The sequence below is a fragment of the Pseudorca crassidens genome, chromosome 4 (assembly GCF_039906515.1).
Source record: "Pseudorca crassidens isolate mPseCra1 chromosome 4, mPseCra1.hap1, whole genome shotgun sequence".
In the NCBI taxonomy this organism is placed as follows: Eukaryota; Metazoa; Chordata; class Mammalia; order Artiodactyla; family Delphinidae; genus Pseudorca; species Pseudorca crassidens.
The window spans coordinates 42099395-42117272 of record NC_090299.1 but is presented as its reverse complement, the minus strand read 5'-3'; the positions used below and the strand labels follow the sequence as shown (position 1 = coordinate 42117272).

Here is a 17878-nt window from a genome sequence, read left to right as displayed (position 1 = left end):
TAAAGTCAGGTCCAGACTCTTTAGTCTATACCAGGAATGGCAAATCAGCTTAAATTTGCATAACAGTTCCGATTTCTTGACAGTGCTTGCCTAGAGCTGAAGGATTCCAAGGCTGAATCTGGATTTAAAAAAAAACAAAAAAAACAAAAGCGGTAATTGATTATCAATGTCTGTCACAGAGGGAGGAGGATGAGGAATTGTACCTTCGAAACCAAAAATGTTCTGTACTTGTCATCCCTGGGCTACACAGTCTTCAGTTAATTAATTCAACTTCCATTTATTGAGCATCTACTGTGTGCCAGTTGTGGTCCCAGGGCCTGGGGATGTAAATCCAATGGTTAGTTCTCAGTTCTCGTTTTACTTGCCCTCTCCACAAAATTAGACAGAATTGGCCATTTTTTCTTCTTAGCTACATCCCAACCCTCACCCTCATCCCTGCTTTGGCTTCCCTGAAACCACACCTCTCTTTACTCCTAACTCACTGTTGCTCCACAATTTTCTCCTCTTCTTCTCTATCTTAAAATGTTGCTCATTCCCAAGATTTGGTCCTGCATCTCCTTTTCTTCTCTGTCTCACTCTAGTATCTGGATAAGCACATCCAATCGCATATTTTCAAATGCCATCTATAGGTGAATAAAACTCAAGTTTATGTCTCTAGCCACAAAGGGAAGCCTATATAACCATCTTCTACCTGGTATCTCCACTTAGATATCTAAAATGCACCTCAAACATCACACATTCAAAAAAGAACTCGATTTCCATATTACCTCCATCACCCCCTCAAAATACAACCTCAATCATTTGTCAGTCTTCTCATCTCAGTAAATGGCACTGCTATGCATTCAGTTGTCCTTGCCAATGAGACAGGATTTCTTTCCTTCCCTCACCACCTCTCGTCTAAGACATCAGGTAGTCCTGTCAATTCTACCTCCAAAACTTCTCCCAATCTGCCCAAGTTGCCCTGCCACTTGACCACCATCCTTATCCCAGGTGTCCTCATTCTTTCCTGGAATATGTCAGTAGTTCCTATCTGCTCTCTCTCTTCCATTCTTGTCCCCCTCAGTACACTGTCTACATAAGATGGAGAAGTTTAAAAAACAAATGTTAATGAGATCATGTAAACTGATTGTTTAAAATGTCAAAGAACATCTAAAGTTCTCCGGTTTACTGGGTCAACTTCAGTCTTTGTGTACCTCTTAGACCTCACTGCTCTTGCTTTCTTCTGCCACTCACTAGCCCACTTTCTATTCCTTCAGCAAGCCATGCATATTTCCTCCTTGGGGACTTCAGATTTTTTGTTTCTTTCTAGACTATTCTTCTCTTTGATCTTTCTGTCGTTGGTTCCTTCTTGTCTTTTAGGTCTTGGCTTCAACTGTACCTGGCAGGATATCTTTATCATCTCTCATCTGGATGACTGTAATCACCTCCCTGCTGGTCTCTCTGCCTTCCTGTCTCCCACTGCCATGCCCTCCTCCATACTCCACAGACTTCAGCCTGGTCCATTCAGCTGGACATGGTCCAGCCCCTTCCCAGTCCTTCAGCCTCATCCTCACTGGATTCCTTGCCTCAGATGTGATGCTCCTCTCCTTTGCTGTATTGCAGAAAGCCTCTAAGCCTTTCACCTGCTATTCCTCCTGCCTAGTATACTTGCTATACTATACTTGTTTCTGGATAACTTCTACTTCTTCTCCAAGACACAGTTTAGGAGAGTGTCACCTTTCCTGGAAATGCTTTTCTGATCCTCCCCTTACCTGAAGTTCATCCTCTGCTTTCTGTACTGGGCTTCTGAAAGCACTTGGGAGCTATTTTGTTATGTTGGTACCTATTTTCTAGTCTCTCTCCTGATGTCCCTTTTGGAAGAAAAGATTATGTACATGTGGGCTTATCTTTATTCCCAGCACCCAGCACAACCCTTTGCATTATAATAAATATTGCCTCAAGCTTTACTTACAGGATTTCCGGAAGGTGGCAGTGGGCTGGCATTCTGCTGGGGTGGATCCTAGCCAGTGTGTTCTACCCAACTCCAGAATTCATGAGCCCTGAGTGAAGGCTGACCTCTGGGGATGGAGTGAATGACATATCTGGAGGAAGAAGTTGCTCAAGTGTGAATTGTGGAGAATCAAGGATGGCGCACTGAATGCCGTTTGGTGATCATGGCACAGCTATGAGTTTTGTATCCTACAATGGCTCAGCTCTTGGTGTTTGACCTGTGGGCTAGGGATACTCTACAGAGTACCAGTAGAAGTTGGAAATACTTGAAAGGACAGGCAAGGTTCAGATCCCCCAGGAATTCTCACGGCGAATAGCCCTGGTGTGGCCACCTCCTTCCCTGGGCACTGCATCTCACATGCAGTGGAGGATAACTGGCCATGTTTCCATTTAGTGATCCTGCCCACCTGGCTACACCTGATTGAGCCAGGAGTAGACATCCAACCCCACTTGGGCCAATGAGATTCTCCCTCTCCTAGAATTCAAGAATTAAAGTAGAAAAACACAGAATTTGGAAGGTAGTGATACTGACTCAAGCTAATGGCAACATCCTAGAAATAAAAGCTACAAACTCTTTCTGTTGAAATATGTCCATTTCCTTTCCCTTCCTGAGTCAAAACTTCTTGATTCTATGACATAGCCCAGTAACCTTGCAAAGAGGAGGAGTGAGGGGAGGTGGGGTTTGGGATGAGAGAGACTCAGATGCTTTCTGGGGACAGGAGTGGACCAGTCTTCCACGGATGAAAGATAAAATGAGAAAAGAGCCAGGAATGGATCTCAAGCTTGCCATTTCAAGCTGAGCAAGTGCTCTTTTCCGTTAGCAAAGCTGAGGACTTTCAGAAAACCAGAGCTGAAAGCCTTTTAGTGATGAAGACACTATGACCTCGAGTGGAGTCATCACTTACTGAGGCCCCTGCAATCAGGTAATGGTTAGGTCTGGAATGCAGGCCTCTCAGCTCTCAGCCCAGTGCTCTTCCCACCACCTCAGTTGCCCTCAGTCTAAGCTGGGTTCAGCACATCTGTCTACATGAGTTCCTTGTGCTCCCCTTCTGTGTCCAACTTGGTGGCTGCAGGTGATTACCTTGGGGTCCAGGAGCACAGGGTTAGCCCTAGCTGTATGGCTACTAGGAAAGTGTGTTTCTGTGTTTATCCAGGGCATCTGCCTACCTAAGTACCCAAGTGACCCATCCCTTAATACTGTGGGGCTGGAAACCATAAAGCAATAATCACATGGCAGGTCACTGACACGAAGGACACCAGTCATAATAACATGATGTGATGTGAGCGGCATGGGGCGATACTTGTGAGCTGCCTTACTCCCACACACCCTGCCAGCCCTGCAGCATTATAGCATGGCTTCATTCCTGGCCTTACACGTAACCCTTGTAATATTGCTTCCAAATATGGTTGGATGCAATAACTGTACTCTTCTTTTCGGTCAACTTGGTGTCTCCAAAGTGGGAGCATATCTCCTCTCTCTGTGCCATGCAAGTTTCCAGGGAGGCCTTTCAATAGCCAGTGCCCCTAGCTAACTTCTACAGTTGGTCTGAAGTCACTGACTTCAAAGTGTGATCTGAAGTTTGCTTGAATCAGAATCTCTTAGTGTGATTGTGAACACGCAGATTATTGGGCCTCTCACAGACCTACTGAATCATAATCTCTGCATTATTAACAGATTCCCCAGATGATGAAGTCTGCTATTCTCAAAAGTTCATTGGGGTTGGAAAAAGTGATGAGTTTAGGCTGGGGAGATAGTGGTTTCCTGCCCCTGCTGCAGCACTTCCTAGCTGGGTAATTTTTGGCATGTAACTCACCTTCTTTGAGCATTACTTCAAGGGAAGGAATATGTCTTATTTATATTTCCCAATATTCAGTAACTAGAGCACAGGTGGTCCTTAAATAGTGTAAAATGAATGAATGCACGCACGAGCGAAGATATTTCCCCACGTTGCACCTATTGAATGAGATAACTCAGGGAAAATACCTGAGCAATATCCTACACACAGTGGGTCCTCATCAAGGGCAGTTCTCTTCCTTTGCCCTTAGGAAGGTGGCTTGTCATCTCTGGGTAACTTGAGTAGGGACACCACAGAAGAGTGGAGGAGATGTTATGTGCTCAGAGACCTTGCTGAGACCCAGAGGTAATAGATGCTTCTAGAATATAAATCCTTTCTTATTTTGCTCTCTGGTGTCCTCTGTCCATTTTCCTGGGAGTGGCCAAACTCACGATGGTCAGCCAAGACCAATCACAGAGGAGAGGGATATGGTTGCCATTGTGCTACCCTGGGGCTTAAAAGGCCACCTGATGGATGCTAGGTCTGTGTCAAGAGGCAGAAGAGCATCATGGCTGTGACCAGCAGCTAAGGGTAGGGGGTCTGTAGAGGATTACACTGGGGATTTGAGGTCCTGGATATGAATAAATGAATTGTGGTCTTAACCATTGGTTGATACCTAGTGATACCATTGGGAAAAATAGTGATTTCTCCTAGACTCAATGTTTTTATCTGTGAAAGGGTCATAAAGTATCTCCCTTATCTACTCCCAGCATTCTTATGAGAATCAAATGAGGTAATGAGGATATGGCTACTGTCTTTCTATATAAACCATATTGTGATGCTTTCTGCTGAAAGTGTGGTCCCCAGACCAGCAGTGTTGGCTTCATTCAGTAGCTTGTCAGAAATGCAGAATCTCAGGCTCCATCCCAAACTTACTGAATCAGAATCTCATTTTAACATCACCTCCAGGTGATTTCAAATACACATTAAAGTTTGAGAAGCAAAGACTATACAATTATAAGAAATTTTTAGTTCTCTACTTTTTTTAGAGAGCTCTTCCAGAGAAAGGGAATATGTCTTATCTCAGTTTAGTACTGAGAATATAATTGACCCTTAACTAGAGTTGACTGAATGAATGACTGACTGACTGAATGAATGAATGAAGATCTTGCTCTCACCCACTACTCAGAGCTCTTTACCTATTATTTCTTCTGTTCTAATAGCAGGACATGTACGAGGTGACTGCAGCTGCCTCACAGCCAGCTGATGCCAAACACAGATGCAGACATTTAGTATGTGATTAAGGACAGAGTAATCCATTTAATGTGAGTTGTGGGAGATATTTGGCAAGAACTAAGGGACAGAGGTTAGATTTTAAAGAGTTTCCAAAGATAATGTCTTTCCCAATTATTTAAAGCCCTCGGAAAGTTGGATCACACCCACACAGAAATAAGCCTTCTTAAGACAGAATTTTCGAAATAGGGCTCTTATTCACTTTGGCAGCAGAATCTTGACTCAAGGTCTGTTCAGGTGTTTATGTAACATTCCATGGAGGGGCTGTCCAGCTTTGTTGAGCTGAAACTAGCTGAACTTACCATCTATTGGGGAGAAATGCTTTTGTTTACCAGATCTTACTACCCTCTAAACTAATTAAAGAATTAATCTATCCCATCATTCAACAAATACTACAATGCTTGGCTTGGGGTTACCATAGTGAACATGCTAGCAATCCCTGTTTCTATCAAGTAACTGCCGGGTGTGAGGACAGACTATGAATCAAGCACTCACAGCGAGGTTTGAGGAAGTTCAGACTGAAATGGGAGAGCATGGCAGGCCAACTTAGCTTAGTAAGGGTAGAGGTGATGGAGAGACACTTCCTGCAAGAAGTGACCTTTAGGCTGACACCTGGAGGATGTGTAGGAGTTAGGCAATTGGGACAGGAAGGAGGAAATGAAGCTGGTACACAGAAGAGCATGGGGTGAGCCCTAGACACAAGAGAGAATATGCTCTAGCAAAGGAGGTGAAGCAGTAAATGCTTGGATAGCTGTGGTGACTTTGTGGGAGCTGCTTGCGGGTGTATGTGCAAGGTGTGGAGTGTGATGAGACCTGAGGTTGAAGAAGTAATCAAGGGTGGGACCTCACAGGGTCTTGAGAAGCCTCCTAAGAAATTTGCATTTTATCCTCAGGTCAACGGAGGAAGTCTTTGAAAGGGTTAGTTGGTCTGATATAGTTACCAGTTCTCCTCTCTAGTGGACCAGTGAGCCCCTTCATCAGTTTGGCACCAGAGAGATTTGTCTCCAGTCTGCATGTCCCATCCTGGCCTCGAGTCTCTTAGTCTGAGCTGGGTGCCTGCTTCTTGTTTTGCATCCGTTTATGGTAACCACAGGAGGGTTCTAAATGTTGCCTTATGCACTTCTTCAAAGAATAGTCTCTACCAAGACGTCATCAATTGAACTCTCCTGGTCACTCTGCTTCTAGTCTGCCTAATATGAGAGCCTCCACTCTGTGGTCTCTTTTTCTGTGTTCCCCCTGCCTGGAGGGGCAAGTAAAGCACTGGCAGCTTTGAGCCTGAGCTGTAAGCAGCTGCCCTCGTGGGCCTCACCAGCAGCAACACCATGCCCACTCCCTGAGCCCCAGTAGGTCAGGTCATTTTTGTGCAATCATTTTATACCCATTAGTGTACCAGTTACATTTACACATGCCCTCATTGCCTAGGCTCTTAACTATGAGCTGTCACTATTGGAAGGTTTTGAGAAGCCAGGTGGCCAGAACACAGGATTGAAGGTCAGAAGACCTGGCCTGAATCGTGTCCCCTTCCTGTCCTCATTCTGTGACCTTGGGTGAGTCACTTGAATCTTGGTTTCTGCAGCTGTAAACAGGGACAAACAAGAGCACCTGCCCTGTCTCTTCTCAGGGCAGTGTTGAGATCAGTCAAGATGGTGCATGGGAAAGTGCTTTGTAAAGTTCTATGAAAGAGTGGGCTTTCACTGGTGCTCTGGGCATTGCTGGCTTAGTTCCTGGCCATGCCACCCCTTTCTGGAACAGCTAAAGGTAGATAGGACCCAGAAGTTGTGCATTTCTCACCTTCCACAACTAATCACTGCCTTCCTGTCTGAGGCTTTCAAATTAGGTTCCATTTTATCATGACTCCTGCACTCAGTCACGTAATGGACAACCCAATTAGAAATTATTTGTCCAAATGTAAACATTATTTTAGCTCATAATTGTTGAGTCCAAGTAATTTTTGGTGACACCACACACTTTGAAACACTTTCTGGTGGACCTCTGGCATGAACACCCAGTTTTCTCCCCTGGTATGTAATTATCTTCTCAAGTTTCTTGCTGGAATTTTCTGAAATGTTAATGGAACAACATTAAATTTCAGCTCATTACAGAGTTCCTGTTTTCCTCTAAATTTTTTTCCAGGGAATCTTTAAAAATAAATAGGCTGATAGATATATGAATAAATAGAACAGAAGAGCAAGTGATTGTCCCTCTTCGAATAATTGCCTTCCAAAATCCAAAACACTGACATTGCAGCACAAAGGGGAGATTAAAGATTCAAAACATAGTGATGAAAATGGAATGTAGAGATAAAAGAGAAAAACCTGGTATCTTATACTTGAAAGAAATCTTCACCATCTTCTCTTCTCATCCATTATACATGGTGGGAATTCCTTTCCTGGAGACATAAGACCATATTAGAATGTCCAAACATCCAGGTCAACCAAAAGACAGCATAAGTTATCCTTCTTAAAAGATGGAGCCTTCACAGGTCCTGTCCTCCCTAAAACATTCCTCAAGCATCCCTCCCCATCAGGTGCAGATGGTGCTTCTTTCTCTTTGCTTCCAAGTGCTACATATTTCTTTTCCCATCATTTTCCATTTATTATAGTTTCTTAGTTTTCTTACCTGTCTCCCCACAGTAGACTATGAGCTCCCTGACGTCAGGGGCTGAGTCTGATTACCTTGGCACATTTAATGACTAACTTCTAAACAGAAGGTATTGTTTGACTAGTCACGTGGGGCCACCAGCTCAGATGCTCTGCTGCCCTCACCCAGGTGACCACAGCAGGCTCCTAACTCATTTTTCTGACTTTGGTTTACTCAGTCTCTACACCATCCTCCCCGTCGGAGCCAGGAAAGTCTCTAATCAGACCCATCCTTCCCCTGCTTAAAACTCTTTGATGAGTTCTCTTGTCCTCTGGGTACGTCCAAACGTGGCTCAGGGGGCCTTTCATCACCTGGACCTGGCTGAGCTCTCCAGCCTGGTCTCCACTCTGCCCTCACAGCCAAAGTCCGGCTGCCGGTGAACCATGCTCATTCTTTAATACATCCCACCCTCTCATAGGATAACAGTAACTGATAATTATTGAGCAGTTGCTATGTGAGGTACTTTCCGATCACTCAGTCTGCATTTTAATAAACCTTAGAACTACCCATGTGATCATTACTATATCCCCCCTTTACAGATGAGAAAATTGAGACTTGGAAATGAAAGGAAACTTGCTCCAGGCAAGATAGGTAAAGGCAGTTAAAGGGTTATAACCAGGCCTGTGACTCCAGGACCTGAGACTTTGTCCACCATGTTATGCTGAAGAAGATGTGTTTCTCATGCTGAGAGAACTTAAGTCCAGCTGAGATGTGACTTTACCCAGGTAGAGATGCATGGCTGTATCACAGAGATCTGCTAAAGGCCCCTCCCAAGGTAGATTCCAAGGCTGCTGTGGGAAGCAAGAAACAGAACCAGCACTTTCTTTTTTTTTTTTTTTTTTGAATTTTATTTTATTTTATTTTTTATACAGCAGGTTCTTACTAGTTATCCATTTTTTACATATTAGTGTATATATGTCAACCGCAATCTCCCAATTTATCACACTTTCAATTGTAAGAGTCCAAGAGGGCTTCACCAGACAGGAGGAGTGCAAACTAAATTACAGAGGGTAAAAAGGATTTGTACAAGTAGAGAGAGAAAGAACTGCTGTTCTGAGCAGGGTTCTCACCAGAGTAGCAATGGTAGAGGGGAGGGCTCTGGGTAAGTCAGAGGCCAGGAAAAGGATCCCTTTGGCTGAAGCAGAGAATCCAGGGAGAGGAGAGGGGTATTGGGTAAACGTGCAAGGGGCCAGGAGCTGGCGAGGGGCGTCCAGGAGGCTCTTCAGTTCTGGTCTGAAAAGCTGGGTGGGGCTGCATCTGGTGGATGGTCTGAGAGAAGCTGATCACCTTCCAGCAAAGAGGTGGTCTGATTACAGTGTTGTTTGGGGAATTCAGGGTGGGGTTGAACATGGGGAGGGGACATGTCTGGAACGCCCAGTAAGAATGCTTTTGCAACAGTCCTGACAGGAGATAAGAGTGGTGGCTGTGTAATTGCAAAGCAAAGGACTGATCCTACAGACATTTCAAGCCACCTTGGGCTATAATTTGCTTTTTTAATGACACTGCTGATCCTGCTGTTACTGATGTCTGGGAACCTCAGAGGTGCTTTAGAGTCACCCCCTGGGTGGCCAGTGGCCTGTGTGTGGCACTGAAAGAGCCCTTGTTAAGGCCAGGAGCCCTAGGTTTCAGGCCAGGCCCGGCCCCGCTGTTGGCAGCGAGTAGCCTTGGGAGGCTCTTGCAGCTTCCTGGACTTGTTTTCCATGATTGATTCATCTTATTCACTCAGTCACACAGGTGTTTCAGGACATTCAGAATGCCTCCTGCATGCAGAGGGTTGTGGGTAACCCCGGGGTCAGAACCTGCTCCCCACCACAACCCTCCCAGTGAAACACCCAAGCGGGGCCGCCGCTAATCACTGCTTCTGCCCGTGCCAAACAGTGTGCATGTGTATTAAAGACTGTGCTTGAAAGCCAGGGGAAGAGACGAGGCATCTGATGAGCACCCTGGCCAAAGTGGAGGTGAGTCAGTTTCCGTAAAAGCACCTGAAAGAGCCCTCTCTGTGCTGAGTCAGGCTCCACCTGCTCTTCAGGCCCTCAACCTGCACCAGGCCGTTGAACCGGCTCAAAACCAGCCCGAGGCCTCCATGGCCTTTAGCTAGGAAGAAAAGGAATTAGAACCTCCCAGGATTCAATCAAAGGGGATCTTAGTAAGAGCACAAAGCAAATACACAGGTGAACTTAACTGAATCTGATCAAAATTGGTCTGAGAAAATTCATCTATTTTTTTTAACATTCATTCATTCATTCGCTTACTCATTTGCTCGTCATTTTATGAGCACGACACACTATGTACGTTTACTTGGTCATTGAACAGATTTTCAGCTCCTTGTGGGGAGGGAGTATATCTTGTCCATCTATGTAACGCTGGAGCTGCCGTGGATGGTGGTGCCATAGTTGGTGGCTTGCAGCTGAAGGAATGCAACCTCCGCTCTGCTTTGTTGGGGCTGCTTCAGCCTGGAGGAGCAGCCAGGATGAAGCGGTGACTTCTTTCAATAAGCACAAAGGTATGGTCTGTGTGCTAAGCTGTGGCCTGAGGAAACATGTGCTCCCAGAGGAAGCTCCTTTTCTAATGATTCGGCTCAAAGGAGCTGCTTTCTAAATGACACTTTGTGCCTTCAGAGGCCATGTGTGTTATGGTTTAATGTAGTGCTACTCTAGCACTGCTTTGTTCGTTTGTTTTTGGAAACATTTATTGGGCATTAACTGGGTACAGGGTGCAGTGTTCAGTTCTGCCTCGTCATGCAAAGCAATAAAATAGGTCAAACTACTGACTTCCATGTCTGTAAGTTATTTAGGTAAGTGTATGATAAAGACACATGCCCTGAAAGAATGGGGATCTCCTCTACTCTGGGGAGTTATGGAAGGCTTCCAGGAAGTCACTTCTGGTTAAGTTTTGAAAGATGAGTAGGTTTGCCCAGGAGGAGAATTGTGGGAACATGTTCCAGCCCAAGACCAGAGACCTGCATGGACATGATGAAAGTGGGAAAACGTCAAGTTGTGTAGGTGTGATAGGAACCAGAATTTGTAACATTTCATATGCAGGTTAGATGAGTTCTTATCCGGAAGTCTTCCAGAATCCCTACAGGAGAGATTCACTATCCCTCTTCTTACAGCCTCTGGACCTGTTATCAGCTTCCATTATTTTAGTTACCCCTTGGCACTGCAAACAATTGTAATATGCACAGCTCAATGATAGACCAGAAGCTTGCTGAGGCCAGAGAGCTTGTACCTTCTTCATTTTTGTTTCCTTAGTAAATGGCATAGGGAATAGAGCATATGCTTCATGCACATTTGGTAAAGTATATTCACACATGGAGAATATGGAGAAGGTGCCTCCCTCCTAGAGTTGGTCTTGAGGGACTCGTTATATCTATTACATTTACAGGGCCTCTAAAGTCTTTCTCGAATTTTCTGTCTTTTTTTTTTTTTGGCTGTGTCGGGTCTTGGTTGTGGCGCACAGGCTTCTCTCTAGTTGTGGCACGTGGGCTATAGGGCGTGTGGGCTCTGTAGTTTGCAGCACATGGGCTCTCTAGTTGAGGCACGCAGGCTCAGTAGTTGTGGCACGTGGGCTTAGTTGCCCCATAGCATGTGGGATCTTAGTTCTCCGACCAGGGATTGAACCCATCTCCACTGCATTGGAAGGTGAATTTTTAACCACTGGACCACCAGGGAAGTCCCTCAAATTTTCTTATATAGACATTTTTACCTAATCATATGAGCAGTTATTTACATGTATGTATAGGTGAAAGAATTCATATTAAACTTATCTGTGGCTTCTTCTGGGGAGTGGAAAGAGAAGTGTGGGGGGGTACTATTTCAGAATGATTGAGTATGATTGTCCATGTTGTGCACTGCACAATTCTAGAGACCATTCATTTAGATGTGGATCTGTACTTTATAAATTTAAACAAAGAATAACAAATACAGAGAAATCATGACACTGTTAATAGTTTTTACTTTCTTTTCAGGGTTGTTTTGTACTTATCCAAAGTGTCCAAAATGGATGGGCATGGCTTTCCTGTTAAAAAATTGTTAAGACTAATGAGTTGTGGACAATTTGAGAAACATCGGAAGTACAACAGAGAAAATAAATATGACCCACATTTTACCAGAGAAAACTACAATTAACATTTTACTTCATAAAGTTTGTTTTCTAGTTTTTTATTTTAAAATATTTGTTCTTTGAATAATGTAGAAATGTACAAAGAAGAAAATCAAAATCACTTCTAACTCACCACCCAGTGAGGACCCACTGTTAACATTTTGTACATTTTCTTCCAGCCTTTTTCTATGTTAATTACAATCATAATTCCCATTTGCTGAGTGCTTAATTTGAGCCAGGCAATGTGCTAAGCACTTGCCAGACATTATCTCATTTAATTCCCACATAAGCCTGAGGTGGGAATCATCAGCCCCATCTCACAGAAGATACAAACCGAAGGTTAAGAAATTTGGACCAGTTGCAGTTTGAACTTAACATTGCCTGACTCCAAAGCTAACATTCTTTATGATTCTCTATACGCCTTCAAAATCGTGTGTGCAGTTACATTCACACACCCGCTACATACACAGGCTGCAAACACAGATACATAGACACAGACACACACATAGACACACAAGCTGTGATTACATTGTGTCTTGCATTTTTCTGTCTGCTTTATTTTTTATTTAATATTATATGGTGAGCATTTTATGATGTCATATAAAAACACTTTTAGAAAGTGGTTTGGCAAACTTTGCTTTTTTAAGTTAAATTTTAAGCAAATCAGTCTTGAAGCATTCATCTCCGTAGAGGACTGGCCTTTGTCATCAGGCCTCCAGACCTACTACATATCCAGTCCTCAGGATCCCACCTCCTGGCTGCTTCTTCCTGACTGTTTTCTTGTCCATTCTGCTTCCTTAAGCTGGGGGTAGGGGAAGCTGAGCAAGCTGTAGTCACTGGCCTCAGAAGCTGTCAGAGGAAACTAACCTCCATAATGCCTGCACTTCATGACAGTATCTCCTATGAGCCCTGCTTCACAGCCCCAAAGCATTTCTTGCTTGTGTGTGTGTGTGTGTGTGTGTGTGTGTGTGTGTGTGTGTGTTTCATGTGAATGATCCTGTATGGCTGAGAAGGCATTTTTCAAATCAAGAAAATTATGGATAGGTTAAGCAGTCGGGATAATATAACATCTTCAGCAAGGGTTGCAACAAAAAATAGGGCATAGAGTACCAAACTTGTAGTTGAATGCAAACTGTTCACATCCAAAGTGGAACAGATCACTGTGCGCTTCCTCAGCTCCAATATGCTAATGATGGGTACTGAGAGTTCCCAGGGGAACTCAGAGTATACAGTGATTTCCAAACTTAATACACTGAGTACCTGTTAGGGTAGAGGAATCTTTCTTAGCTGACTCTCATTCTGTAATACACAGTTTGAGAAATGCTGTTCTATAGGTTTTCTATATAATGTCGATTCAGTTGTTTAATTTCATTCAATAACTAACTAGTTTCTTGCTACTCAAAGCATGGTCCGAGGACCAAGGGCAATCAGCGATCTTCTAGGGACTCCTTTGAAATACAGAATCTGCACTCCACCTGCCTGCCCTGCTCCAGCCCACTGACTTGATATCTGCCCTGTAATAAGATTCCCAGGTCAAACACAGGAGTATTAAAGTTTGAAATCGATGCACTGCTGTTAAGGACACACAAGTTCTTAATGAAATGGAAGTTGCCTTACAGAGTTTATTTAATGCCACAAAGGGGGTTTCATACACGTGTTTGATTTAATGTACAGGAGTACAGGAAGTGGAAAATGCACTTGAATACTGCCGGCAATGGAGCATGGAGTCTGAAGGCTTGTTCTGGTGTCCACTCAACAAGGATTCCAAACAACCGTGAGCTCCCATGTTTCTCCTGAGTCCTTATTCTTCTCCTTTTTAGGAGCACACGCAGTGCTCTAGCATGTCCACATTTGGAACTAGAGTGATATGCAGCCACATCCCATTAGCTAATAGCGAGGCCCCTGGAGAGGGGTTTCAGCTGGGCACACACAGCTAAAGCCCCTTTAATGGCCCAGTCAGCTGTCAGGGCTGTAAACACATTTCTTTCCATTCAGAGCCATTTGCCCCTCTCTGTGACCTCTCGTGGCTCTCGAACCCTGGCCACGTGGCCCAGATGGCATAATCTGTCAGGCCAAAGCAGGTGACAGTGGGGCTTGCTGTTAGGTAATCAGTGACTATAATTAGCTGGGGTGGAAATGATAATGGGACCAACTGCAGAGCTGGGGCCGGGGAGCCCTTGATGGGTGGAGTAGCAGTCAGAGAAAGCGGCTTGCTTCCTCCTCCTTCCCCTTTCTCCCTTCCCCCTCCAACATGATGTTTCTAGCATATGGAGTGTGTGTGTGCACGTGGGGCTTCATCCTCAATGAGGAAGGTCAGGGCTGAGCAGTGACAATTTAGTAAGTGAGTTGTTTGGCCGCTGATCAATTTTATTTCATAGGGTTCCGTTTGGTAATTAGTTGGCTGTAAGGAGATTTTGGGACCACGTGTGCGGGAGGGTTGTAGAGGATTAGAACTTGATTCTTGGGGGTCAGACACATAGGCATTCAGACCCTGGTTCTGTCCCTTAGCAGCCAGGTGGCCGCAGGCTTGTCAACCAGGCTCTCTCTATCTCTAATAGTAGAGATCACATCACTCACCTTGTGGGCCCATTGTCGGGGTTAATGAAATATCGCCGTCAGTACTGCTTGAAACACACCTGACATACAGTAGGTCCCATAATACCGTTTTCTTCTCTTCTCCTTCTCAATGAGTATGACTTTATATATGATGCCAAGAAAACAGAACCAACCAACCAAAAAATCGTTCATAACATACTGAATAAGGTCTCTTTGATAATAGGGGAAAGGAAGTTGTTTACCAAAAAGCAGTTGATAAGTGAGGTTGACTTTGCTTGTGACTTGTGTCAGGAGGAGAACAGTCCCCACATTTTCTAAATCAAAATAGAAGAGATGGGGGAGGGCAGTCAACTAAAAACCATCGAAGCCTTGTTTGCTGCTTGTCATTGTGTAGCTGGCCATTTATGGCTGTTTTCTAACACAGCACATATTGTCAGTTCACCGGAAACATTGTTGAAGCTTGTGCAGTTTGGGTACTTTGAAGGCCTAAAGTAAAACTTCTGCAGCATCTACCTTCCCTCCTCCCACCCAACTGTTTTCTTCTTTTCCCTTCCTTTATTACAAAAGAATAATATATCCCTAGAAAGGCAAAAAAAGAAACCGAAACCTACCTACAATCCCAGAAATAACCACTTAACAATTTGGTATATATTCTTCTAGATCCATCTAGACGCAGATATTATTTTTTCATCAAAGTGGGTCAGATGTGGTCACTTGCAACCCGCTTTTTCCCCCCACTTAATATGTTGATTTTATTGTATGTCAGTAACTACATTTATATAACATGATTTTCCCCAGATTTTCAATCATAGTTTATTGACTCAATTTACAAAGAAGTCTACTCATCTTTTTCCACTACCTTTTTTTCTGATCAAGATAATTCACATACCATAAAATTCACTCTTTTAAAGTATACAATTCACTGGTTTTTAGTGTAGTCACAAGATTGGGCAACCATAGCTGTTTTCTATCTCAAGAACATTTCCATCACCCCCGAAAGAAAGCACATACTGCTTGCAGTGTTTGCTCCTTCCTCTAGCCCCTGGCTAATAGTAACTATGGTACCATTGAGATGCCATGAATTACTGACACAGTTCCTCACCATTGGTTATGTAAATCGCTTACGACTATGTATGACTTTAAAAAATGTAATGATCAGTCTGTGAAATTTCGGTCCAATTAAATCATATTTTTGAGCTATGTCAGAGTTAATATACGCATGCTGTTTTAATTTAAAAAGGAGTGTTACATTTTTGGATGATGTGGTTTGGGGAAAATTTAGAATTAAAACAAATCTCTAAATCTGTAGAATTATAAACATTCTTTGGGGATTTCCCGAGTGTGGTCATTGCAAAATTGCTCTTGCAAACACTGCCTGTGGAGTTTGCCAGACGTTAGAAGTTGTGAAATTCTAATATATTACTCTGCAGTTTCGCTATGGAAGTTGATTCCTCACTCCTCCTCCTAGAGTGACAGTCAGAGTTGTGTTTTGTGTCTCTCTGAGCAGCGTTAGGATCTGGTAGAAAGAAGGGCAGGAGGAGGGGTGTGGGGTAGAACCAATTCTGTTCATAGTTTCTAGGAGTGATTTTTAAAATTTGACTTAAAAAAATAGACCTTAATCTGATACAAAAGGAATCTGGTAGTTATACTTTAAAAACATTGCATACATAGACCATATTTGAAAATTCACTTCAATAACAATAAATTTTATTATAATAACTCCCACGAGTTAGGAAGTCATGACGCTATGAGGACCAGGTGCTGCGCTAAGTGTTTCTTATGCCTTAGTTCATTCAACAACTTTGTGAAATCATTGATAAGATTGTTTAAGAAATGGAGTTTGGAAGTATTGCACAACCTGAATGATGGTCAAACCACAAGCTATTCTGCAGTCAGTTTGGCAGGTCCATTGCTCCTCAGCAACTTACCCCTTCCCAGTGCTTAACTCACCCCCTGAACCTGCCCCACCCTATCTCAATGACAAAGCCAAGTTCTTCAGATCTCCCCTGAGATCCGACACCCAAACAACAAGGGGCACCTCCCTGTGCCTTCGTGGAGAGAGTGTAGTGGTTGGAGTCTTAGTTCTGCCACTTACCATGCCACCTTGGGCAAGTTTCTTAACCACTCTGTGGCTCAGTTTCCCCATCTGTGTAATGGGGGTAACAGTATCGCCTGTATGCATTTGTGATGAGAGTTAAATCACTATATTAAATGCAACTGATAAGTGCTCAAGCACAGTATGATCACCCTGGCAGAGCTGGTCTGGCCTCGAGGTGACAGCACTGAGCCTGTCCCCTGAGATTGTTACAGAAGAGGTCTGGCCAGCTACCTCCACTGCGTCATTTTACATTTGGGAAAACAAAGGCCTGGAGGGTGGAAATGCTTGTGTAAGGCCCACTGCTTGCCAGCAGTAGAATCTTTCTAGTGATTCTATAAAGGGATCTGCTTGGTTTCTGTTTGTCTGTCCGAAGCAAAGACTGTGATGGCTTAGGAAGCAAGCATCAGAGGACAACACTCTATTTCTGTTCTCCACGCTCACAGGGTTCCCTTATTTAGTCCTTGGTCTCATCACAGCCAGGAATTACTGGTCTCCTTCGTGGTGTCCGACCCTGGGATCTACTGTGTGTTTACCCCCGCCAGTGCGAGTCAGGCCCTGTGCTCTCACATATTCTAACAATTGTCCTGCGAGGGAGAGCTACTCTTACTCATTTTGCAGATGTGGAGACTGAGGCAGAAAAAATAATCCATATTCAAAGTTACACAGGTATAAAGGGATAGAATTTCAGAAAATTGCATCATGATCAAAAGCTCATTTACGACTGTGGGCAAGTACCTTAAACCTCCAATGTTGCCATGCTTTTATCTGTAAAATGGAATAATAATAGTACCCGCCTTAAAAGGATGCAGTGAGGGTTATTAATGCTTGTAAAGTGCTTGGAAGAACTCCTGGCGCGTAGTATGAGCTCAATAAATGTCAGCCGTACACAAAACAAACAAAACAAAACACGATATGGATTTGTCTGCTTCCAAAGCTTGTGTTCCCTCTGTGACTCCCTGCTTCCTCAAAAGGAAGCAGTGAATTGAATTCATACTAAGAAACCTGAGCAAGATTTAGGATTGCAAGGCATTTTAAAGTGTGGCCTAGTTAGAAAGCACACTCACTCACATACACACACATAGCTACTTTTAATAGCTGGTAAGAGCCAGAGAAAATCCAATTATAGATGAATCAATCGATTAAAAAGAAAGGGGGCAGAAGAAAAGAAAAAAATGTTGGAGAGACACAGAGCCAAATTACAGCTGCATAATAGAATTAAGGGTCTGTAGAACAAACTGGGAGAAGTAACAAAGGGATAAGGGCTGGAGACTCATTCACCGCTCTGTAAAGATCTGATTCTTTCTCTGCCCCTTGACTCCAAAGAGCAGTCACTGGGCCAGCGCCCCAAACAACTGATCACATTGGAAAGAGCTGGCAAATCATATGTTTGGCAAATCATATTTTTGCAGAGAAATGAACCACCTGT

The 17878-nt window shown here is 43.7% G+C and overlaps 1 long non-coding RNA gene across 6 annotated transcripts in view; it reads left to right on the top strand.

The window, feature by feature from the left end:
• The window catches only part of LOC137223567 (uncharacterized), a 386144-nt gene that overhangs the window by 110566 nt on the left and 257700 nt on the right, over positions 1–17878 (top strand). The gene's annotated exons all lie outside the window — the stretch shown is intronic.